This window comes from Pelophylax lessonae (genome assembly GCF_965119305.1).
Source record: "Pelophylax lessonae genome assembly, chromosome: 9".
In the NCBI taxonomy this organism is placed as follows: Eukaryota; Metazoa; Chordata; class Amphibia; order Anura; family Ranidae; genus Pelophylax; species Pelophylax lessonae.
In genome coordinates, this window is record NC_138776.1 from 176,626,727 (window position 1) to 176,652,822 (window position 26,096).

The window sequence follows — 26,096 nt, forward strand, 5'->3', positions numbered from 1 at the left end:
TCCTGCCTGTGCCATATTCTGAGGCCTGGGGATCCCTCCTGGGTCCCTGGGAGCCTCATGGGGCCACCATTTTCTTGTAGCCTGTGTGCTTACTGCATGGCGGCCATGTTTGTGTAGTCCGGCGGTCATTTTTGGTGGTTTGCCATTAAAAATAGCGAAGGCCATGACAGCAGAGCCCTCTGGGCAGCGATTTTGGCAGGGGGAGCCCCTCCTCTTACCCTGGTGCTGACTCCTGGATCTTTACATTTCCTGATCGCCGCTCATGCAGTGCAGATTCTCCTGGTAGCTGCGGTGCCTGGTTTCTGCGTAGTGGTGAGTCTGGTGGGGTCCTCTCTACTGAGGATCGATTGGTGCTCTGTTGCTTGGAACCTAGGTGGGCTGCCAGAACAGTGGGGGTTGTCCCTTAGCAGTGTTTTACACTTTTTTGTGACGTCCCCCTCGTGACTCATGGAGTCTTGGGAGCACATCTCCCCACCTGATCCCCTCTCTCTGAGGCTGCGGGGCCCTCAGGGTCCCATCCATCCACCGATGCACTGACGGCGGTCCTGGAGTCCTTGCTGTCCCAGGTGGAGGTTGCTTTTGGGCGACGGGCTGGCAAAAATTGCCCCCCGTCTTCCCCAGCCTCATCTGTCTCATCAGATCCTGAATCTGATTCGGCCGCGCGGACATGGGTCACCCTGCTGGGTCTGCGACCACGCGAATCCTCAGATAGTGAGGAGGATTCCTCTACTTCTGCAACTGCGTACGAAAAGGTGCTGGTGGACGCACTGATTGTAGCTGTGCGTGAGACATTAAAGATGGAAGAGGCAGCTGAATCTGCGGCGGAGGCCCAGGTTCCCTTTGGCATTCACAAGCCATCCAGAGCGGTTCCCTTTCCCCTCCTATTTTGACAGAATTGTCACTAAATAGTGGGGACGACCAAAGCATCCCCTTAGGGTCCCTAAGAGATTTTGCTAGGCGATACCCCTATGAGGAGTCCCTTCTTAAGAAGTGGACTGTTCCACCGGTGGTGGATCCTCCGGTTTCCAGAGTAAACAAGGCAACTATGATTCCGGTTAAAGAGTCCCCGGCTTTTAAGGACCCAGTTGACAGGAAGGCAGAGGCTGTGGCATCCAATATGTACACCCTGGATGGTTCAGGACTGAGGCCGATGTTCACCATTGCCCTGGTGTTGCAGACTCTTACCAAATGGGCTAGGCTTTTGCGCTGTGACCTGGAGGGTGAATAGCTTCACCCTGCCTTTGCTGAGCTGGTGGACCAGCTGGTCCAGGGGCTGCAGATTATCTGTGATGTCTCTTTTTGATGCAGCTCCTCCCCTGGCTCGGCTCTCTATTTCGGCAGTGGTCCTTCTCCGTGTCTTTTGGCTCAAATGCTGGTCTGTGGACCAGACTTCTAAAAAAGGCTTTGACTGATCTTTCCTTTCAAGGAGATTGCTTGTTTGGTGCTACCCTGGGTGACATCCTAAAGGGGAAGAGTACCTTTTTTCCGCAGACTACTAAGGGCAAGGACCCTCGTCATAGACGTGGGCCCTTCTCCTCGGCTCATAAGAAGTTTTTTCGTCCCTCAGGTTCGACTGACAAGGAATCGGAGCCCTTCGGGGCCTCCTCTGGAGGATCCAAGCGAACTTGGTCTGGCAAGTCATGAGCGGGCTTCTCCAGACCCACGAACAAGGCCCCTTCAGCATAAAGGTGCGCCCGTATCTGGGGTGGAGGGAGGTCTTTGCTGGTTCCCAGACCCATGGACTCCCCTGGTACAAGTCAGGTGGGTCCACGAGGTCATTCTGTCCGACTACAAGGTTTAGCTTTGTTCTTACCCTCCAGGAAGGTTCTTTCTTCCAACGTGTGACTTTCCCCGGTCTGCTTACAGGCTCTTTTTGGGGCAATGCAAGACCTTTTACTTTAAAGGGTCCCGGTTCCGACTTCGGAACGTTTTTTCATGGGTTTTACTCAAACCGGTTTACAGTCCTCAGGAAGGAATGCAAGGTGCATCCAATTCTGGACCTCAAGGCACTGAACTGCTTTGTGCAGGTGCAGAAGTTCAGAATGAGGTCCGTTCACACGGTGGTGGCTTCCCTACATCAGGGGGATTTTTCTTGCCTCCATCGACATCAAGGATGCTTACCTTCACATTCCAATATGTGTCGGTCTCCAGTGCTTCCGCCACTTTGCCGTGGGAGAGGAGCATTATCAGTTTGTGGCGTTACCCTTTGGTCTCGCCTCCGCTCCTCAGGTCTTCGCAAAAGTGTTGGCCCCGGTGCTAGCAATGTTACGCCAATTGGGGATCGCGGTACTGGGCTTCTTGGATGACCTCCTCCTGCGAGCAGAGTCTCCTACTGCTCTGGTGGAAAACCTGGAAATCGCCATACAAACTTTGAAGAAGTTTGGTTGGATTCTGAATTTTCAGAAGTCTGCTCTGGTTCCGTCCACAAAGCTGGACTATCTGGATCTGACTCTGGACTCTGCCTTAGCCAGAGTGCTCCTTCCTCTGGAAACACTGCAGAAACTGCATATGCATATGAGGTTGTTTCTGATTTTAATTTGAATGAAGACATTGTGTTGCCTTCCCAGTGTCCCAGGCCAAAACATCCGAAGGAAATTGCTTTGCATGCCTTGGGTTTAGTCCAGGCAATTAGGGTGTACCTGACAGCTATGAAGTCTTTTAGGAAGTCAGACTCACTATTTGTGCTCACAGATGGGCCTCGGAAAGGGATAGTCTCGCTTCTGCTCCTCCGGTCTTCACGAAAGTGTTGGCCCCGGTGCTAGCAATGTTACGCCAATTGGGGTTTGCGATACTGGGCTACTTGGACAACCTCCTTCTGCGAGCGGAGTCTCCAATTGCTCTGGTGGAAAACCTGGAAATCACCATACAAGCTTGAGGGTGTTTGGCTGGATTCTGAATTTTCAGAAGTCTGCTCTGGTTTCTTCCACAAAGCTGAACTATTTGAGTCAGACTCTGGACTCGGCCTTAACAAGAGTGCTCCTTCCTCTGGACAAACTCCAGAAACTGCAGGCTATACTTCTTCTGCTGTCCAGCAGATGGTAATCACTCCGGACTTGCATGCGGGTGCTGGGCCTGATGGTGTCTACCATCAAGGCGGTTCCGTTTGCACAGTTCCATACGTGGTCCCTGCAAGGGAGATTCTGGCCAAATAGAACAAGAATCCACAGTCTCTGGACAATCCGATCCGGCTGAGCCAGGGAATGAAAGAATCCCTGATATGGTGGCTTCGTTCTTCGGCGCTTCAGCTGGGCAAATCCTACCTCCCCTTGTTTTGGACAGTGGTCACCAAGGATGCCAGCCTGTCCTGCTGGAGAGGCGTCCTCTGCAGAATTACTGCTCAGGGGGTCTGGACACTGGAAGAGCCCAGACTACCGATTTAATGTCTTGGTACTCCGAGCGATCAGAAAGTGCCTGGAACATTGGACGGATCGTCTTCAGGGATGTCCAGTGCACAGGGATGTCCAGTGCACATTCAATCGGACAATGCCACAGCCGTGGCTTATGTCAATCACCAGGGGGGGGACAAGAAGTGCCCTGGCGGCTCTGGAGTTAGCCCGGCATTCGAAGGTGGGCAGAACGGTTCCTTCCAGCCCTCTCCGCCATACACATTCTTGGGGTGAAAAACTGGCAGGTTGATTACCTCAGTCAGCAGGCGTTGAACCAAGGGGAGTGGTCCCTTCATCCGGAGGTGTTTCATCAGTTGTGTCTCCGGTGAGGCATCCCTGAGGTAGATCTGTTGGCGTCCCGGCTCAACAGAAAGGTGCAGAGGCTTGTGGCTCGGTCATGGGATTCTCTGGTGGATGCCACAGATGCACTGGTTCCCCCATGGGGTCAGTATCGTTTGATTTACTCCTTCCTTCCTCTCAAGCTTCTGCCAAGACTTCTACACAGGATCGAGGCAGAAGGGATCCTTGTCATCTTAGTGGCACCGGACTGGCCTCGCCGGGCTTGGTATGCCAATCTGGTGCGGCTGGTCGCCTGCGTTCCATGGATCTGCTGTCCCAAGGACCCATCCTGCTTTACAGTCGCTGGCTTTGATGGCTCGGCAGTTAAACACCGGGTGCTGATGGATAGAGGTTGGTCGATGATTGCAATGCTGTTAAAAGCTAGGAAATCTACTTCTAGGACAATCTACCATCGTACATGGAAGACGTACATTGCGTGGTGTGTCTTTTGGAGTTCATACTCACTCTTTTTTGGTGGCTCAGATCTTGACCTTCCTTCAATGGGGAGTTGAGCAGAAACTGGCCTTGAGTACTATCAAGGGTTAGGTGTCGGTCTTGACGGTCTTCTTTCAACGACCCTTGGCCACATACTCCTTGGTCTATACTTTTCTTCAGGTAGTTAGGCACTTGACCCCTCCAGTGCGGCCTCTGTTGCCGCCTTTGCACCTCAATGTGGTGCTCTCAGTTCTCCAGAAGCCCCTGCTTACGCTGTCCCATGCCTGATGATGTCACGGGGGCCATTTAGTCCGGGAGATGCTGGAGATGACTGAAGCCTCGTGGGGATGCCGAAGCTCTTCCTCCCCCTAAGTTTCCTCTTCCTGTGCCCGGTACATATGAACAGAGATGGCATCCATAGTGATGCTGAGTCCGAAGTCTCGGTGCTCCTCCGAAAGGTAGGGTGAATCCTTGGGGGTTCCTGTTATCTCTCTCTATGCTGATAGGTACCCTGAGCCTTGGGGGGGGGGGATCCTTTAGTGGTGTCAAAAGATCATTTTTGTACTGCATGGTCTTTCACATCTCTCCCACTGACCCCCTCATGGAGGTGGCAGCTCCCTCGGAACTTTAGCTTCTCATGGTTGAACTGACGGTGGTCCTGCAGTCCTTAATGTCCCGGATGGAACTGGCGTGTGGGCAAAGGCCCAGGAGGAAGTGTCCCCCGCCTTTCCCTGCTCAGTCTATCTCATCTGATTCTGAGCCTGATGCTGCCTTGAACGCCCTGACCACGCCCCAGAAACATAATTTCCTTCTTGTGTGATTTGGCTCACCAATTTTCCCAGAAGTCTGCAAGATACAAGTCAGATTTCTGGCATCCCATGCAACAAAAATGTCATTTTTGGTGAGATACTCCTAATAGGAACACATCTAAAGGGATGCAGACCAAGCAGATTTCCTCATTAGTGCTCTGCAACTGCCGCAGCTGGTTGACCATTATGAAACCACTACCATTAGACCCACTCAGCAAAGGAGAGCAGAGGAACAAACATGGATTTCTTCAGAATAACAAAAGGTAGGACTCTGCATCAACGTTTGTTAAAATATTTGTAATGTACAGAGATCACCCACAGGGAAAGTTTTTTTTTTCTCGACAAAAGTAGAGTAAGGCCCCTTTCACACTTGTGCGACTTCAAAATTGCACAATTTTACCGCGATTTTTCTGCGACTTTGTTGCCGCGATTTTGATGCGAGTTTGACTGGGCTTGAATGTGTTTTGGACCTCAAAATGCATTAAAATTGTGCCAAAGTAGTGCAGGGACTACTTTGAAGTCGGTGCGACTTCAAGTCGCACAGATATGAATGGTATTTATTAGAAATAATGGAGAACGACTTGTCATGCGATTTTGCAGTCCCAAATCGCATTACAAGTCGCACAAGTGTGAAAGGGGCCTTACACTTTAAATACAGGGAGCAATATACTGTAAGTGTGCAGTCTTGTCAAGGAAAAACTTTAGATGTTTGTAAAATGTTTGTAGTGTGTCAAGGATTTGGATACAATGAAAAGAAAATAAGAGATACATTTATGTAAAAAAAAAAATGGTGTTTTAATAATAGATATGTTTTTGTAACTATATGATTCTTTGTATTATGTTGCATCCAGTAAACCTGTTAAGGGAGGGGCTTCATTTTTTAATTATGAGAATATATATTTAAAGCACTGTACATACCAATGGTTTATCTCAATGGAGATCCGCTGCACCAAGGGAGCCTCTAAATGCCAGAAACATGTATATAAATAGTTGTTCTGGCTTTCTATTTAATTTCTGTTGAAGGCTGACTCAGACCAAAATATTTTTTAATTGGAACATTGCTTGGGTTTTAAAAGCCACCTGTTTCTCCTTTAAGAGGATTCTCCTCATGTTTTTGTCTTCTTTGTCACCTGGATAGGACTTGAAAGGAATTTCCCAATGGGAATAAAAAAAAAACTCAACAAATAAAAACATTTTAGTTGGGGCTTAAGGGACTGGTTATCAAAGCGAAATGTGACTCTTATGGAAGCAGCCTTTCCTTCACTTAGGTGTTTAACCACTTACCGCAAAGTGACGTACCCCTACGTCGGCTGACTTTTCGTGGTTATACTGGGATGAGGCCTCTAGCTAGAGGCATCATCCCGGCACCGTTGTTTAGCGCCGGCGGTCGGCTTTCCGGCGGTAAGGACAGATGCGGCTCGGGAGCCTCTCGATCGTTACCCCGGCGAGCGGGAGGGGACCTCCCCCCCCCTTCCGCCTCCTTCAGCGGCTCTGCCCGGGTCTCCCGTCCCCCCAGGAGACCCGAGCACCCAGCCAGCACGTCCGCCGCCTGAAAGGAGTCCCGATCTAAGCCGAATACGGCTTCGATCGGGTCTCCGATGACGTAACCCGGAGGCGGCATCCATGACGTCACATCCGGGTTACTCGGCTGCTAAAGGCGGCAGATTCAAAAAGTGAGTGTATTCAAAAATGCTGTTTTACGTGTTTTGAATACATGGAAGTGTAGTGGAGGGGCCTAGGGTCTTTTAGATCCTCGATCCCTCCATAAAGAGTACCTGTCACTGCATATTGCTGTCACAAGGGATGTTTACATTGCTTGTGACAGCAATAAAAGTGATCAGATTTTAATTTTTTTTTTAAAAAATCTGTGTTAAAATTTAACAAAAACTAAAATAAATAGGAAAAAATATTTTTTTAGCCGCCCCCGCCGCCGTTAGCTCGCGCATGAAAGGAAACGTATATGGAAGTCGAGCCGCGAATGAAATCACTGTTCAAACCACACATGTGAGGTATCGCCGCGATCGCTAGAGCGTGAGCAATAATTTGAAAAAAGAGCTATACTCTAACTCTAAACTGGTAACCGTAAAATAATTTTAAAGCGTCGCCTATGGAGATTTCTATTGACCGTAGTTTGTCACCATTCCACGGGTGTGCGCAATTTTAAACCGTAACATGTTGGGTATCTATTTACTCGGCGTGACATCATATTTCACAATATACAAAACAAATGGGCTAGCTTTACTGTTTATTTATTTTTTTTAAATGCAGTGAAATGTGTATTTTTTCCAAAAAAATGGCATTTGAAAGACTGCTGCGCAAATACCGCGTGACAAAAAATATTGCAATGACCGTCATTTTATTCTCCAGAGTCTTTGCTAAAAAAATATATAATGTTTGGGGGGTTTTAAGTAATTTTCTAGCAAAAAATACTGATTTTAACTTGTAAACAAAAAGTGTCAAAAATAGGCCTGGGGCTTAAGTGGTTAAAGTGGAACTTCACTCTCCCAATCAACATTGATTATTTTTAATCCTCATGCTGCTAGCATTCGTAAATAGATAGTAAAGTATATCAGCTTTACTTGTTTTAAACTCTTTTTTCCCACATTTCTTCAGTTACTTCCTGGCTTCTTGCCTAGGCAAATGTCATAAAGAGTCTTCAGGAGGGGAGGAGAGGAGGAGGGGTTTTCTCAGCTAAGAACACTCTCCTGTTATCAAGTTTGAGCTAAGGGCAGATAGATTCCCTAAAGTAAATGATATATGAATCATCTCCCCTTACTCTAGATAGCCACCGCCGTCCGCCGGAAATGCCAGGTTGTGTTTTTCAAAGTGATTTCACAGCAAAATAAAGAATAGAGGCATGGATGGATGGGGTAGTTTGCTTTGAATATTAAAAATTAAATTGTGTTTTTGGTTTGTGGTGCTTAGATGCTTCTCTTTTTTTTTGGTGAATGGGTAGGGGCACAATATAGCCCATGCTCATTCACATGAGGGGGCCTTTGATAAAGGGGGCTTTCAGATTCCAATAAGCCCCCTACCCCCACAACCACCTTCCAGTGTTGTCCAACAGCCCCCCCTCCCATGTTGAGGGCATGTGACCTGGTATGGTCCGGAGAGGGGGGGCTTGCTGGACAGGGGTAATAACCGCCTCCCTTGCTGTATCCAAAAAGGCAAAAAAACATTTTGCCTGTAGTTCCCATGAGGAAAGTGGTCACTTATAGCTGGAGGTGGAGTCAAATTTGTACTGTGACTAAGCACAAGTGAACTAACTTAGGTCATAGACTAAGGCGAGCAAGCAGTGCACACAGGGGTGGATTGTAACTTTGGGCATGCAGGCACTTTATGGAAGAATTAATGTTTTAGGTCACTAAATAAGCACACTTATCTGGACTTTCAGCACATCTGTTTAAGGACTGATATTATGGACATTTGTTGGAATTTGTGTTTTATGCCACTTAGGATTGTTTGAGGTCATTTATTATTCACCAGGAATTTCTATTTGATGCACCAATTTTGAATATTTTCGATTTAGAGAAACAATGCACCATTATTTTTTATTTTGTTTGTCATATGGACACAGAGTGGGAGCAGCAGTTCCTGAAACACACATTTATAGCAACACAATTTTTATTAGTTGGTGTCATTTGTGATCATCCGTTTTTAATATTCACTTGGTTTTACCAGTGAAAGCACATACATTACAGCGCACGTGTACACACATCACGTTGCACCCTCTATATATGTCCTGTTTACCATTATCGCCAAAAGTAAAAGAAAATCCCACATTTTGGCTTGTCCACAGAACCGTAATAGAGGGGAAATCTTCCTATGGGGACTAGTTCCAGTGACTCTAGGGACAACCAGGGATTCCCCTCACTTTGGGGAGATCTCCTCTCACTTTCTGTTGCTGCTATGGGACAGGAAGTGAAGTGAAATCTCCACAAAGGGACACCCATGACAAAAAAAACAAAAAAAAACTGACAGTTTTAACCCTCCCTTACACTATTGAAAACTAAAAAAAAAGAAGTTTGGTCTTTAGTTCAACTTTAACACAAAGTTAGTATTTAACCCCTTTGTTAACCATAATCAGTCCCAATTAACTCCTCCCTCCCCTTCTTCCTGTATCTATTATTTTGTATGTATACACTTTTTTGTTTTCATTCATTCGTTTGTTGGCTTTTTTTAGTGTTAAAAAAAAAAAAACACACACACACAAATGTTTATAAAAGGCATTTCAACCATCTTTTTGGAAGAAACATTTTAGTGCCTCAATAATCAGGACAAATAACAGAAAAAACTGTTAATTTGTTATCTACAGTTACAACAGTAGTTTTAAAACTAACAAATCGGTAAAACAAAAAATAAACAGGGGTTTGTTGTGTTGTATCCTTGTCTTTGGATTGCAAAGTTAGGCTACTTGTATAATGGCCACCCCTAAGCGTAACTCTCCTGGCAGCAGAAAAATGCTAAAAGCATCAAAAAAAGCGGTACCGCAGTTTGCCGCGTTTGTATTTTTGCCAAAACGTTCCTCTCCTGAACACAATTCTTCTGCGGCCAGTAGGGGGAGGTTGAAGCTCACCTAACCGCAGTAGCTCCTAAACTCTGCTAAAAGCTTATGTGTACTTGGACACATAGGCTTTTGTTGAGTTCAGGAGCTTTGGAAAAAAGAAAGCCACCAAAAGCGCCTAAACTCGCCTTTAGGAGTAGCTGTGTACATGAAGCCTAAAGAAAAATATTTTAAAAAACAATATTGCTAAATGAAAGCCATCGGTTTTCGGGTTCTGCCGCTGCCATAGCTTGTAAGGCTCCACAGCTGATTCCCTAAGACGCATGCGCAAAGCTGGCTGCGCTTTCTGAATGACCCAGCAGCAAGGAAGGAGGTGGGGCCAAACTTCTGATGGACCTCGCAAAGGCGAGGTCCGACAGAAGTAGGGACGGGTACCTGTCAAAACAGGTACCTGCTCTCCCCGAAAGTTGCCAATTGTGGCACCGGAGGAGGGGAGGAGACAGATAAGTAGAGCTTCCACTTTTGGGTGGAACTCTTCTTTAAGCACCTCCTTCCTCCCTAGTCTACACCCCACAGTGCAATAGCTTAGGGCTAACTGTTGACCTACTCTGCTATCAGTTTAATTCTAATAAGTGCACAGTGGGAGTTATTTCCTAAAATTGGAGAGTACAAAATCTGGTGCATCTTTGCATAGAAACCAATCGGCTTCCAGGTTTTATTGCCAAAGCTTAATTGAACAAGCTGAAGTTAGAAGCTGATTGGCTACCATGCACAGTTGCACCAGATTCTGAGTGCACCAGTTTTAGAAAATCTACACATGTTTGCTATTGCAACAACAAAATAAAACTGGCATGCTTGGTGGCAGTCAGTAGTCTCTGGAATGTATTACCTACAATCAGTAAAAATATACAGTATGATTGACTGCGCCCTATTCTTAGTAGCCACATCATGTTATGCCAATGCCTGCACGCACTGGCTATGCACAAATTCAATCCAGCCTAATACCTGAGACTTGTTTATTACAGATCAGAAAATTAACACCTAGTTAATTATTAGGGCTTTTTTTAAATAGGGTAGAGAGAGCTTCAAAACCCTGTCAATTTTTTATTGTGGACTTGCTAGGTAGATTTGCCCTCTGTGTTTGTTCTGGTGACTATTGTCACTGAGACAGAAAGTGACATTTTAGAGTTGTTACCAGAACAAGAAATAATGGTAAATCTTACAAGGACAAAACCAGTGACAGCTATCTTAAAGAAGAATTTTACTTTGTCGAGATTTCTTCTCACTAAAGGCCCGTACACACGTACCGATCGTCGGCATACAAACGTCGGCGGACGAAAGATCTGCCGATTGTACGCGTGTTAGTATGGTGCCTCCGACAGATGTCTGCGCACAATCCGCGGACAAAAGTCTTTCGTGCAAACATGAAAATTTTTGTCTGCGGACACCAGAACGGACGATTGTTCGCCTGTCAGTACAGAATTCGGCCGACAGACCGCAGATTTGCAAGACTGGGCATGCTCAGAAAATTAAAAACACAGGGAAAGTTAACCATTACATGACATCACTTCTGCAGTCAGCTGAAGTCTGCAGACAAAATTCTTGTGCTGTCCTTGTGCTGTCTTTGCACTTTTCAACAGACACCGACATCCCGGGGAGAAAAGACGAACATTTGTATGCCGACGATCGGTATGTGTGTACGGGGCTTTACTGTTGCATGTCTGGGGCAAGAAGTGAAGGGAAATCTTCCCAAAGAAACACAATAGGGTCAGGTTTTAATCCTTTCCTACTCCTAAAAACTAAAAACAGAAAAAACTTTTGGCTATACCTGCACTCAAGAAACAGCATTTTTCAGTTTTGTTATATGATAAAATTAAAATTATTTATTTGCTGATAAATTGAGGACCATAAAGATTACATTTTACCAGTATAATTTAAAATATAGGAAAAACAGTTCGAGATTAACGTCCTTTGCACCTGCTGTTGCTTTAAATAGCCATCTTATTGTAAATTCTAAACTGCTTAGTTTGAATTCAGTAAAGAGGCCATTTTGTAAATGAGCTGCTTTCTTTTATAAATATGAAGTTATCATCCCATAATTCCAAAGTTGCAAAGCAGGGTAAGTGTCATATTTTAAGATCTAAACCAGAAAGTAACACTTGGCTTAATTTAGCCGCCCTGGATGATCTATGATCAATTTGTATCACTTCAGTTGTCTGTTATTTCAGATTCATGGCAGAAAACATGTCAAAGTTGAAATCTCTTTGAGACCAAAGCATTCATCTTCTATGTATACTGTACTTTGTACCTAAATATACATACTTTGTTCTCATAAAATATTTAAGTTCCCTCTCCCCAAATTCCTAACCTTTGCCCTTTGACCCAGCACGTTTTCTACACCTGTCCACAGTAACTGCCTTCACATTGCAGCTGAGAATGTCCCGGGTGGTCACATTACTGTGTGGTATAATACTCATAAAGATCAAGGATCAAATAGGCTTTATGCCTGTAAAAAAAAGCCTGAGATATATTAACATATGTTGTATGATTTGTTGTATTGCGTTCTAGGACAGGAGTCTCCTAACTTTCTATACAAAGGGCCAATGTACTGTCCTTCAGAATTTAGGGGGGCAGAACTGTGGCCATCGGAAGTAGAAAAAGTCCTGGCATCAGTTGAAGTAAACAATGCTCAATAGTTGGTGTCCATAAGAGGAACTGTGCTCCATCACTGGTGTCATTGGGCCCCATTAGATGTTTAGTCTGGTTGAAAATATGACACAAGTCCATTTTGTTCGACCATTGTTGATGTCGTTGGGAGGAATAGTGCCCCGTCGTTTGTGTCATTAGGAGGAATCGTGCCACATAATTTCTGTCATTGGGAGGAATTGTGCCCCATCTTTGGTGTCATTGGGAGGAATTGTTCCCCATTGTTGGTGTTATTGGCAGGGATTGTGCCCCATCTTGGTGTCATTGGGAGGACCTGTGCCCCTTTCTTGGTGTCAGTGAATAAAATAGTGCCCCAAGGGCCACATTCGCACGCCCCCCCCCCCCCTCCCAGGACACAATTTGGAGACCACTGTTCTAGGGTGACCAAAAGCTCAACAAGAACGTTTCAACATTGAAATAACTATCACATTTGCCACAAAATCACAGCCACCACATTTATCTCAATATGAAACAGCTATGTGATGAAAAAGACTTTGGGAACTTCAAAAACAAGGACATTTTTGGCTGGTCCTCCATTCGGAAACCACTTGTATACAAGGCTAGCAGACACCCTATTATAAGGAGTGGAAAGCCTGGACCCTGAGCAGCTGTCTGATGAGTCATATTTCCCCCTAGCCATTGACTTCTACCTTTGATGTGTGTTGCCAACTGTTAAACATGGTGGGAGATGCATAATAAACAGCCATCTCATGGAAGCAATTTCCTCTGATGACTGCTCTGCATGGCAGTTTAACTTATATGAGAAGTTCTGGAGCACAAAGAGTGCAAAGCAGATTAGCATTACCTTCAACTCCAGAGTGAAAACAAGACTTTTCTTCCTGAAGAATATTGCAGCATCACAATACACACAGTAAGGACTGAAGCTGTTCTGAAGGCCAAGGGTATCCCTACCCCTTATTAGTTCCTTGAAGTTCAAGTAATATTAAAGTATACAGTATCTCACAAAAGTGAGTACACCCCTCACATTTTTGTAAATATTTTATTATATCTTTTCATGTGACAACACTGAATAAATGACACTGCTACAATGTAAAGTTTTGAGTGTTCTGTTTGAGGATGCCCACAGATGCTCAGTAGTGTTTAGGTATGGAGACATGCTTGGCCAGTCCATCACCTTTACCCTCAGCTTCTTTAGCAAGGCAGTGGTCATCTTGGAGGTGTGTTTGGGGTCGTTATCATGTTGGAATACTGCCCTGTGGCCCAGTCTCCGAAGGGAGGGGATTATGCTCCGCTTCAATATGTCACCGTACATGTTAGCATTCATGGTTCCCTCAATGAACTGTAGTTCCCCAGTGTCGGCAGCACTCATGCAGCCCCAGACCATGACACTCTCACCACCATGCTTGACTGTAGGCAAGACACACTTGTCTTTGTACTCCTCACCTGATTGCCGCCACACATGCTTGACACAATCTGAACCAAATAGGTTTATCTTGGTTTCATCAGATCACAGGACATGGTTCTAGTATTCCATGTCCTTAGTCTGCTTGTCTTCAGCAAACTGTTTGCGGGCTTTCTTTTGCATCATCTTTAGAAGAGGCTTCCTTCTGGGATGACAATCATGCAGACCAATTTGATGCAGTGTGCAGCGTATGGTCTGAGCACTGACAGGCTGACCTCCCATCCCTTCACCCTCTGCAGCAATGCTGGCAGCACTCAAAGGTCTATTTCCCAAAGACAACCTCTAGATAGGATGCTGAGGATGTGCATTCAACTTCTTTGGTCGACCATGGAGAGGCCTGTTCTGAGTTGAACCTGTCCTGTTAAACCACTGTATGGTCTTGGCCACTGAGCTGCAGCTCAGTTTTAGGTTCTTGGCAATCTTCTTATAGCCTAGGCATTCTTTATGTAGAGCAACAATTCTTTTTTTTCAGATTATCAGGGTTTTTTTGCCATGAGGTGCCATGTTGAACTTCCAGTGACCAGTATGAGAGTGAGAGCGATAACACCAAATTTAACACACCTGCTCCCCATTCACACCTGAGACCTTGTAACACTAACAAGTCACATAACATCAGGGAGGGAAAATGGCTGATTGGGCCCAATTTGGACATAGTCACTTGGGGGTGTACTCACTTTTGTTGCCGTCGGTTTAGACATTAATGGCTGTGTTGAGTTATTTTGAGGGGACAGCAAATTTACACTGTTATACAAACTGTACACTCACTACTTTACATTGTAGCAAAGTGTCATTTCTTCAGTGTTGTCACATGAAAGATATAATAAAATATTTTAAAAAATGTAAGGGGTGTACTCACTTTTGTGAGATACTGTATATACAGTGCATTGCGAAGTATTCGGCCCCCTTGAACTTTTCGACCTTTTGCCACATTTCAGGCTTCAAACATAAAGATATAAAACTGTGAAGAATCAACAACAAGTGGGACACAATCATGAAGTGGAACGAAATTTATTGGATATTTCAAACTTTAACAAATAAAAAACTGAAAAATTGGGTGTGCAAAATTATTCAGCCCCCTTACGTTAATACTTTGTAGCGCCACCTTTTGCTGCGATTACAGCTGTAAGTCGCTTGGGGTAGGTCTCTATCAGTTTTGCACATCGAGAGACTGAAATTTTTGCCCATTCCTCCTTGCAAAACAGCTCGAGCTCAGTGAGGTTGGATGGAGAGCGTTTGTGAACAGCAGTTTTCAGTTCTTTCCACAGATTCTCGATTGGATTCAGATCTGGACTTTGACTTGGCCATTCTAACACCTGGATATATTTATTTGTGAACCATTCCATTGTAGATTTTGCTTTATGTTTTGGATCATTGTTTTGTTGGAAGACAAATCTCCGTCCCAGTCTCAGGTCTTTTGCAGACTCCATCAGGTTTTCTTCCAGAATGATCCTGTATTTGGCTCCATCCATCTTCCCATCAATTTTAACCATCTTCCCTGTCCCTGCTGAAGAAAAGCAGGCCCAAACCATGATGCTGCCACCACCATGTTTGACAGTGGGGATGGTGTGTTCAGGGTGATGAGCTGTGTTGCTTTTACGCCAAACATAACGTTTTGCATTGTTGTCAAAAAGTTTGATTTTGGTTTCATCTGACCAGAGCACCTTCTTCCACATGTTTGGTGTGTCTCCCAGGTGGCTTGTGGCAAACTTTAAACGACACTTTTTATGGATATCTTTAAGAAATGGCTTTCTTCTTGCCACTCTTCCATAAAGGCCAGATTTGTGCAGTTCAGTATACGACTGATTGTTGTCCTATGGACAGAGTCTCTCACCTCAGCTGTAGATCTCTGCAGTTCATCCAGAGTGATCATGGGCCTCTTGGCTGCATCTCTGATCAGTCTTCTCCTTGTATGAGCTGAAAGTTTAGAGGGACGGCCAGGTCTTCATAGATTTGCAGTGGTCTGATATTTCCATTTCAATATTATCGCTTGCACAGTGCTCCTTTGGGATGTTTAAAGCTTGGAAAATCTTTTTGTATCCAAATCCGGCTTTAAACTTCTCCACAACAGTATCTCGGACCTGCCTGGTGTGTTCCTTGTTCTTCATGATGCTCTGTGTCGGTGCATTTATACGGAGACTTGATTACACACAGGTGGATTCTATTTATCATCATTAGTCATTTAGGTCAACATTGGATCATTCAGAGATCCTCACTGAACTTCTGGAGAGAGTTTGCTGCACTGAGTAAAAGTAAAGGGGCTGAATAATTTTGCACGCCCAATTTTTCAGCTTTTTATTTGTTAAAAAAGTTTGAAATATCCAATAAATTTCGTTCCACTTCATGATTGTGTCCCACTTGTTGTTGATTCTTCAAAAAAAAATTACAGTTTTATATCTTTATGTTTGAAGCCTGAAATGTGGCAAAAAGTCGAAAAGTTCAAGGGGGCCGAATACTTTCGCAATGCACTATAACAAATAACATCATACATCATACAAGGGTAGAAGGGTGGAGGCAATAGAATGTAACTCTTTAGAGATTTTAAGAAACAATTATGTGAAGAATAAAAATATTTTATTTCTAAACAATATATGTTTGTAAATGTTTTGATCAATTCAAATAACCCAATATGCATCATAAAATGTCCCCTGTTTCTCTTTTGGATGGGCTTATCCATGTGAATAAGCCCCTTCCTCTTCTTTTTCCTCTTTTCCATAAATGTTTTTGGGATGTGTACAAAATGTTGGCGCCATAAAAAATCCTGTATTATAATAATAATAATAATATCAATAATAATAAAAATAATATACCTTTTAGCATGTGTAGCCTACCCTAAAATATTATGTAAATATTCTTTTTTGGAACAGAAAGAGTTTTAATTTGTTTGCAGTTTTAATACTTGGGGCTTTTTGGATAGAAAAAGTGCAAAATTTACTGTAATTTTTCCCAAAACAACATTTACGTAATTTACATACCCCCAAATATTTACCATAAAATATGACCATCAAAGTCAAATAATATCACATAGGTGTGATTTTTGTGATGCGTAACAGAATGGTAAAAGTAAATGCCTAAGCCAGGGCTGTACGAGAGGTCTCCCTCTGCACGTCAGGCTCTGCTACAAGGTATGTGACAGTATCAGACAGCCATGTCTGAGCCTGCAAGAGGGACCTCTCCAATGGATGAGATCTGTCAACATCTCGCAGCCCTCAACCAAGCCGTCAAGCGTTCCCTTGCAGGAAGGCTACATCCAGTCTTTAGCCACCTCTGTAAGGCCTACCACAGCTCCCTCTCCTGCTGCTGCACCAACACAGACTACTACTTCACCCACTGTGATGATGCTACCAACTGAACACAGGGTTCCTACACCTGAAAGGTTCTTGGGGGATGGAAGTAAATTCAGGGCATTCCACAATGCATGCCAGTTATACTTCGCCCTGTAACCCCAGACTTTCTCTCTGGAATCCACTAAAGTGGATTATAAAATTAAAATTATACTAAAATCCACATTATTTCCTTATTTTAAGGGGAACCCCAAACCTGGGCCCATCGGCTGCTAAAGGAAAATAATGTTCAGATTCACGTTATGTCATCTTTCTTTGACGCAATGGCCCAGCTGTACAATGACCCACAATGAACTGTCATGGCGGAGGCTGCCCTCCATGCACTCCAGCAAGGCTGCAGAGCAGCTGAGAACTATGTCATGGACTTCAGACGCTGGAGCGCAGATACACAATGGAATGACGCAACTCTGCGACACCAGTTTCGCCTTGGATTGTCAGAAGGTCTTAAAGACGAGTTAGCCCGGGTTGGAGTACCTAATACCTTGGAGGGTCTAATCACTCTGGCTATCTAGATCGACCATCGGCTCCCCGAGCATCAGTCAGAAAGGTCTTCCCAGCAGTCCCATCCTGTATGGATGAGTTCCAGTTCCTGCTCACCCTACGTTTGCCAATTCAGCTTCAGCCAGTTCAAGTTCTTTAAACCCTGCATCAGATGTCCCCAAACCCATGCAACTCGGGTTAATGCGTCCTGCTCTTGTCTCCTGAAGAGAAACTATGCCGCCGACAGGGCAACCTATGTCTTTATTGCAGAGAAGCCGGCCACTATGTGTGGACTTGTCCTATTAATAGGGTTCGTAAGGTCATGAAAAACCTGGAAAAATTATGGAATTTTAAAATGGCAATTTCCAGGCCTGGATAAGTTTTGGAAAATAATTTAACCCACAAAGTTTTTGAAAAGTAATGGAAATTTGAGAGAAAGGCGCCACTCAGTGTAGCAGATGTAAATAATTTTATTGACACATATTAAGAAATTACATTGACGTATAAGCGTCTATCTTCATAGCTCAGCGTCCTTCCGTGTCCGCGGAATTTAGTTCCCTGAGGCTGGCCAGCAGCCGGGAGATGACACTAGGGGAGAACCAATCAGGGGACTCAGTCAGATCGAGGCAGCGGTGAAGCGCATACCTCACTGGAGGGCCGCAGGAACGTGATGATGCGGGGGGGGGGGGCGGTAACTGGTTTCGGAGCATGCGTGAACCGCTCCTCGATCTGACTGAGTCCCTCCATGGATTTAGTATTAGAACTTCCACCTTCTGAGGGTTGCACAGCAATCTTTGTAATGGTTGATCGGTTATCCAAGATGGTCCATTTTCTACCCTTAAAGAATACACCATCTGCCTTGGAAACAGCCCAATTGTTTATCAAAGAGATTGTTAGATTGCACAGAATCCCTACAAACATCGTGTCTGATCGAGGTGTGCAGATCACATCACGTTTCTGGAGGGCCCTATGTGGGGCCCTGAAGATTGAATTATCCCTTTCCTCAGCTTATCACCCTCAAACTAATAGGCAAACGGAAAGAACTAACCAGACACTCGAATAGTACATTTTATGTTTCACTTCCTTCGTTCAGGACAACTGGGTGTCTTTATTACCATTAGCAGAATTTGCTTATAATAATGTCAGTCACTACAGGACAATCACCATTCTTTGCCAATTATGGTTTTCACTTGTCATTTTTTCCCGATTTTATTCCAGAATCTACAGTTTCAGCTGTTCAGAGCACAGTGTATTTCCTCAAACACCATAACAAGGTACTACAAGAAGCAGTGGCAAAAGCACAGGCAGACAAGAACATTTGACAAGAGAAGAAAAGGGGAACAGAGTCTTCAGTTGGACGATCAAGCATGGCTATCTATTGCAAACCTCAGATTGGCATGTCCTTCGAAGAAGCTTGCAGCCAAGTGTATAGGTCCGTTCCTGGTGAAGAGGAAATTGAACGAGGTATCGTATGAACTATCCTTACCTGACTTGTTTAAGATTCACCCTGTATTTCATGTTTCACTTTTAAAACCTGTAATACCAGACCCCTTTCCTGATAGGGGGGGCGAGCCCACCTGAACCAGTGGCGGTTGATGGAGATGAGGAATATGAGGTGGAAGCAGTGTTAGATTGCGGGAAGATGAGGAACCAATTGCAGTATCTAATTAAATGGAGAGGTTATCGCCCGGAGGAGAACTCTTGGGAACCAGAATGTAATGTCCATGCCAGAGGGCTAGTTTGTGCCTTTTTCCATGCCCATCCAGAAAAAGAGAACCAGTTAGGCATCCAGGAGCTGCCCGTTGGGAGGGGGCAATGTCAGGGACATTCTGGTAATAGGCAAATGCACATGCGCGTGTGCAGGAATGCGCGTGTGCATACAAAGATTCGCCCAAATTTTTCCAAAAAGAAGACACCACATTAAGCCTACTATTACTTTTTTCCAGGAGAACCTCAGTGGCAGCTGCTGCTTTCACCAATACCAATAACCGCCCCTGCCTGGCTCAACCTCCTAAATCCAAGAGTCATGGCTCCAGTGTGGTAACTTGGAAGGCTATGCTGACATTGTTGGAATACAGAATTATATTTTGTTCAACAACTACTGTACATAAGCAAAGCCCATGTGGACTGTGAATTGTCTGTTCTGTAGGCCTATATACAAAAATTCTAACTGGTTGGTTATGGACCCAGACACCCACCCAGGCATAGCCTAGAGAAAAGCTCAGAACCCAATCAAAGCCCAGTCATATCTATCTACAGCACATACGTGCAAGATATAGCAACAGAAAGAAGACTGCAACAATATAGAAGAAAATGGCCAGTAACAAAGCTTTCATTTGCAAACCTGACAAACCATAAATTCAGTCTTGGAAAATCAAGGGTAAAATGCTGCTAATAAGAGAAGGTATGTGGAAATGTATACAGTAAATTAAGTCAGTCCAGAACTCCCTTCAGATAAGTGGATAAAGACATAAAAGCTCAGAACACAATCTGTCTTAGCATAGAAGGTGTTCAAATCATACAAATGTGTAAGTCTGAAGCTGCTAAAGAAATGTAGGAAGGATTACAAAAGGTGCATGAAAGAGCTAATCTCAGCCATAAACTTTATTTGATTAGAAAGCTATACCAAACCAAGTGGATAAAAGGGCAGGATATGCAAGATTACACAAGACACAACTTGTAAATGGTTGAACGCATGAGAGGCATAGCAGAAAAAATAAAAGATTTTCATGTTGCAGCACTATTACTCCGTTTCTTACCAGAAAGTTATGAAATGCTTATCACAGCACTTGATGCATGTCCAGATGAGGAACTGACATTGAAATATGTTAAGGGCAAGCTTGTGGTAAATTAAAGCATAAAGCATTAATAACGATTCTATATAACTGTCACAGAGTCTGCTTTAACCACCTCAATACTGGGCACTTTGACCCCCTTCCTTCCCAGGCCAATTTTCAGCTTTCAGCGCTCTTCCAATGTGAATGACAATTGTGCAGTCATGCAACACTATACCCTATTGAAATTTTTATCGTTTTTTTCACACAAATGGAGCTTTTTTTGGTGCTATTTATTCACCACTGGGAAAATGTTGAAAAAAAATGCGTTTTTCTTTGTTTCGGTTATACAATTTTGCCAATAAGTAATTTCTCTTCATAAATTTTGACCAAAATTTAAACTGCTACATTTCTTTGGTAAAAATAACCCAAATCAGGGTATATTATTTGGTCTGTGTGAAAGTTAGAGTCTAGAAGCTATGGTACCAATCACTGAAAATTAATCACACCTGATGTACTGACGGCCTATGTCATTTCTTGAGGCCCTAACATGTCAAGACAGTACAAATACCCCCCAAATTACCCCTTTTTGTAAAGTAGATAGTCCAGGGTAAATAGTAAGAGCCATGGCGAGTTTTATGAAGTTGTAATTTTTCCCACAATTCTTTGGAAAATTAAGAATTTATTTAATTTTATTTCACAAAAATGTCATATTAAGTTATTTCTCACACACAGCATTGCCATACTTGCAACTACACCCCAAAACACATTCTGCTACTCCTCCGGAGTATGGCGATACCACATGTTTGAGATCTTTTCACAGTCTGGCCACCTAGATAAGTGCAACATCCAAATAGCACCTTCAGCCATAATCCACTTTAAGTCCAGGCCTTCTTCTGACCTTTTCTTTTTACAAGTAAAAATCTCTATTTTTGCTACAAAATGACTAGGAACCCCCAAACATATATATTTGTAGCAGAGGCCCTGGAGAATAAAATGGTGGGTTTTGCAAATTTTTAATCACACGGTATTTGCGCAGCAGTTTTTTCTAATGCAATTTTACTTACTAATGCATAAATACATTTTAATAAATTTCAATGCACACAGAAACAATATAATACCCACATTTTTGGTAAAATATCAAATATAGCCTTGCGCTGGGTAAAGAGATACCAAACATATCACACTCTAAAATTGCGCACGCTAGTGAAATGGCGCCAAACTTCTGTATTAGAAAAGCTTAATAGGCAAAGCTTTATAAGCGTTTATTGGTTACCAGTTTAAAGTTACTTAGGAGGTCTGGTGCTTTAATTTCTGCTCTCACTCTGACGTTCGTGGCAATACCTCACGTGTGTTTACGTATGCGTACCGGACCAACGTGTGCGTTCACCTTTACACGCGAGCATGGGGGGGTGCTTTAAATGTTTTATTTATCTATTGGTGGGACACTGGTACACTGACAGATGTTGATCGGTCACCAGCGGACACTGACAGATGTTGATGTCACAATGGTGCACTATTGCAGATATTTTGTGCACTGGTACAGATGTGATGGAGGACTAATGGATGTTTTGTGCACTGGTACAGATGTTATGGGTGACTGGCAGATGTTTTGTGCACTGGCACAGATGTTTTATGGGGACACTGACAGATGTGTATGGGGAAAGGGGTGACAGTGATGCTTGATGTACTCTTTGTGGGGGATCTGTGACAGCTCTATGTGTGAAGTGATCCTTACACACACAGATCTTGCAGATTCCCCCGCTCCCCCCCCCCCCACGCGCTGAGCCCCCCGCGCGCTATGCTCTCACTGAGCTCAGCGGGCAGAACTGTCACAGAGAAGAGCGACTCTGTTTGCATTGTGAAGGCTGTGATTGGACACAGCCATCGTGTGATCAGGAGGGCCAATCACAGCGCCCATATCCTGATCTCATCTTGGCTGTGTCCTGGGATCACAGCCTGCACGGGATTGCGCCACTGCGCGGCCTTGCGGCCACCAGCAGGCGCTCGTTCTGAGGGACTTAGGAAAGCATCCAATTAGAATGACCTAGCTCCCACCATTTATATGCAGTGGCCGGGTGAGAGGAGGTAAAGGGGAAAAATAGGAATAAAAACAGCGACAAGAAACACATGAATGTTATGTGTGCAAGAAACAAGGTAATTTAAAAGCAGATTGCAGAATCTGGGAAGCTAGAATGCAAAAACAAACTAAACTACAAAAGTCCAAAAGCGTGAAGAAAGAAACTAAACTGATTTTGCGTCAGATAATGAATATGTTTTTCAATCCAAAAGTTGCACTTCATCTTTGCAGGCATGGTGTGTTGATTCAGGAGCTAGGAGTTCATTACTAGTAAAGTAAAAACAGAAAAAAATCACCACTGTTAATGGGCAAATAATGGAATTGGAAGGAACAGGAGAGGGTTTTCTTTACCGTCCTATTTCCCAGAGTGTCACCAGAAAGATACCTGTGAAAATGTTCTCTGTCCCTGTTCTTCAAACAAATCTTCTGTCAGTGAAGAAGCTCACATCACAAGGCAATGTAGTAACCTTCCAAGATGACAGTTGTGCCATCAAAAAGGGGATGTCTTACTTGCAAAGGCTACAATTACAGATAAACTGTATCAGTTGAACTGCAATGAGGTGGTTATTACTGCCAAGGAGGAAAAAATTTCAAGCTCCATTCACATATGGCACAGAAGTCCTGACATAATCAAGAAATTAACTGAGATTGACTATGCATGTGGAATAAAAATTAGTCTATGTGATCAAACTATGAAATGCACCAGCTGTATAAAAGGAAAACTGACAATGACTCTCCAAAGCAAAATAACAGCAGAGCTCAGAAGCCTCTGGACCTGATTCATTTAGATCAGTATTTTCTAATTTTTATAGATGACTACTCCAGGTATACTATACGATATCTGTTATAGAGCAAAAGTGAAGTACCAGAGAAACGTGAACAGTATTTGGCTCAAATAAGCAGCAAAGTTGGAAAAATACCAAGTGTATTGTGCACAAACAATGGAACTGAATATACAGGTGATAACACACAGGCAATTCTCAGAAAGCATGGCGTAATATTTCAAACTAAAATACCATACAACCCAGAACAAAATGGGGTTGCTGAAAGAATTACCAGTACTCTATGTCAAAAGTGGAAGAACCATGCTGTTTGATACAGGCAATTATGACCGCATGCTATCTCTAAAATTGACTACCAGGAAAATCAACTGAGAAAACTCCATATGAACTGTGGAATAAAAGGGCCTCGAATATGAACCACCTAAACATTTTGGAAAAAAAAGCCTATGTGCACATCCCAAAAGAAAAATGTACAAAATGGGATGCTTGTGCAAAGGAAGGTGTACTTGTGGGGTACAGTGAATTTTAAAAGGGATACAGAATTCTACAATTGGACACAAATAAGGTAACCATCAGTAGATATGCCATTGTCGATGAAGCTTTAGTGTGTTCAAAATTTCATGAACTAACACAAACAGTTCAAGCTGAGGGAAATTCTACATCAGTGTAATATGAAGATAAGCAACAAAGTAAACACAGAAATAGAAATTAACATAGACAATCCAAATGATATAAATGAAGAAACCATGCCACAAGAGGCTTCAATCAGGAAATTCACCAGAAGCTATAAAGGCATCCCAGCCAAACATCTGTCCTATGTTGCTCTAGTAGCATTAAAACCAGAGCCAGATTCATGGGATGAGATGCAAAGACTTCCAACTCATGAAAAACCAAAGTGGATCAGAGCTGATGATGAGGAGATGACATATTTTAGTGAACTGAAATGTATATGTATTCAAAATGGGGATAATATAAGGAGTAGTTGCTGAGTGGGGGTGTTGGAATACAGAATTGTATTTTGTGCAAGAACTGTATTTTGTGCAACAACATCAACAAAGCCCATGCTGACTGTGCGGTGTCAGTTCTGTAGGGCTAAATACAGAATTTATAATAGGTTATGGGTCTGGGGTGTAGTTGAGTGCTTTATGCCTTTAGCCATCACAGTTCAGAGAGGTTTGAAGTATGATGCTGTGCAGCATGCAAGGACTCTTCTTACAGCACACTATATGAAGCAGATCTTGGCTTTTATCTGATAAACAATTTCTGCTCAGCAGAAAGAGACCAGGCATTCTTTTCCACTGTTACGGCAAACACAGCCCAGCCCTAAAACTGAACAGATGCAATACAACATGGTCTGTATACAATCACATAGAAACCGTGTGAAATGAACAAAGCATGTAGCAAAAAGTGTCCTAGCTTTTTTTTTTTTTTTTTTTTAACATTTCCCTGCCTTCACAAGCAGAAATATAGAAATAAAAGTTATGATACATTTAAAAAAAAAATAAATCAGTATGCTTTGACATAGGGATGTACCAACACCATTTTTTTTTTTACGGGTACCAATACTTTTTTTTAGTACTCGCCAACTACCGATACCTACTACAACTATTTTGTTCACACTTCAGCTGTCAGCAATGTTACAAAGCATTGAAAAGTTATTTTACAAATGAAATACATTTATTTATTTATTTTAATTTGCGCTTTTTTTCAATGTGAAACGTAAATATATCTTAAAGCTGTAAAAATATTACTGAACAAAGCAAACAAAAAAAAAAGTTTTATTTATAAATAGTTTATAAAATAGAAGTGAACAAAACAAAAAAACAGCAGGAAAATAATACTTAAATGGAGAAGAAGAATAGGGAGTTAACTAAGGCGGTTTAGATTAAACAGAGAAACGTTTATTTAAAAAATATACATTTTTTTTTTACTTGACAGGTTGCTTTAAACTGACTTCATCTGCCGATCAAAGTTTACCCCTTTGATCTCTAGATAAATAAACAGAAAAATACAAAAAGAAACTGTTTCTTTTTATCTTTGGGTTTCAGCAGCTGAGCAATTTTGTTGGTAAACATTGCCCTGCTGCTTTTTTTTTGACAGCTCGAATTGCTGGGGCTATGTTTACACTTCAGCTGTCAACAGTGGAACCCCCTGACAGCTGAATGAGTCATCAGTTGTTAAGGACGCGGCTGCCCCAATCATTAACAACCAAAAATTACCAGCCTTTTTATTTTTTTTACATTTCAGCTGTCATTGGGGGAATCCTGCTGACAGCTGAAAGAACCGAGCCAGAAAGTAGTGATTTCAAGTATCGGAGCATTTGCATGAGTACCAATACAAATGCTTAGTATCGGCAGCGATACCGGTATCGGTGCAACCCTACTTTAACATATTCAGGTACACATAGCCAGATCCATAAAGAAATTGTTTGATGAGTTTAGGGTGGAGGAACTCAAGTACCTGCATAGAGCCCTGACCTAAACCCTATTGAACAAATCTAATTCTCATTGCAAGTCAGGTCTGCTTGTCTAACATCAGTTCCTGACATAAAAATGCTCTTTTGGCACAAATTCCCACAGGCACGCTCCAAAATCCTTTGAAAAGCCTTCCCAGAAAAGAGGAAACCATTATTACCTCAAAGTGAGGCATATAGTAATTTAATATTAATGCCCATGATTTAATCATGAAATGTCCAACAAGTTCATATAGCCGTGATGATCAGGTGTCATAGTCTAAATCCACCATTCAAGGACCAGGCACTCTTTTTTCCAGTCATTTAATAAAAACTGGAATTCGAGGAAGAATGTACATCTTTGTACATAAAACATAACCCAAATATGGCACAGCAAGAGTGAATTCTTCAATGACAATAGCTACAATAACTCAGTCTATCTTTGAATGACAGCTAGTAATGATCAGTCAGAAACTGCCAGCAGGAGGATAATGATTATCCTGGCACCATTGTGAGTGACATTATAGTAATACTCTTCTGCAGTTATCAGAATAATGTGCTGACCCAGCTAGCACACTGGAGCAG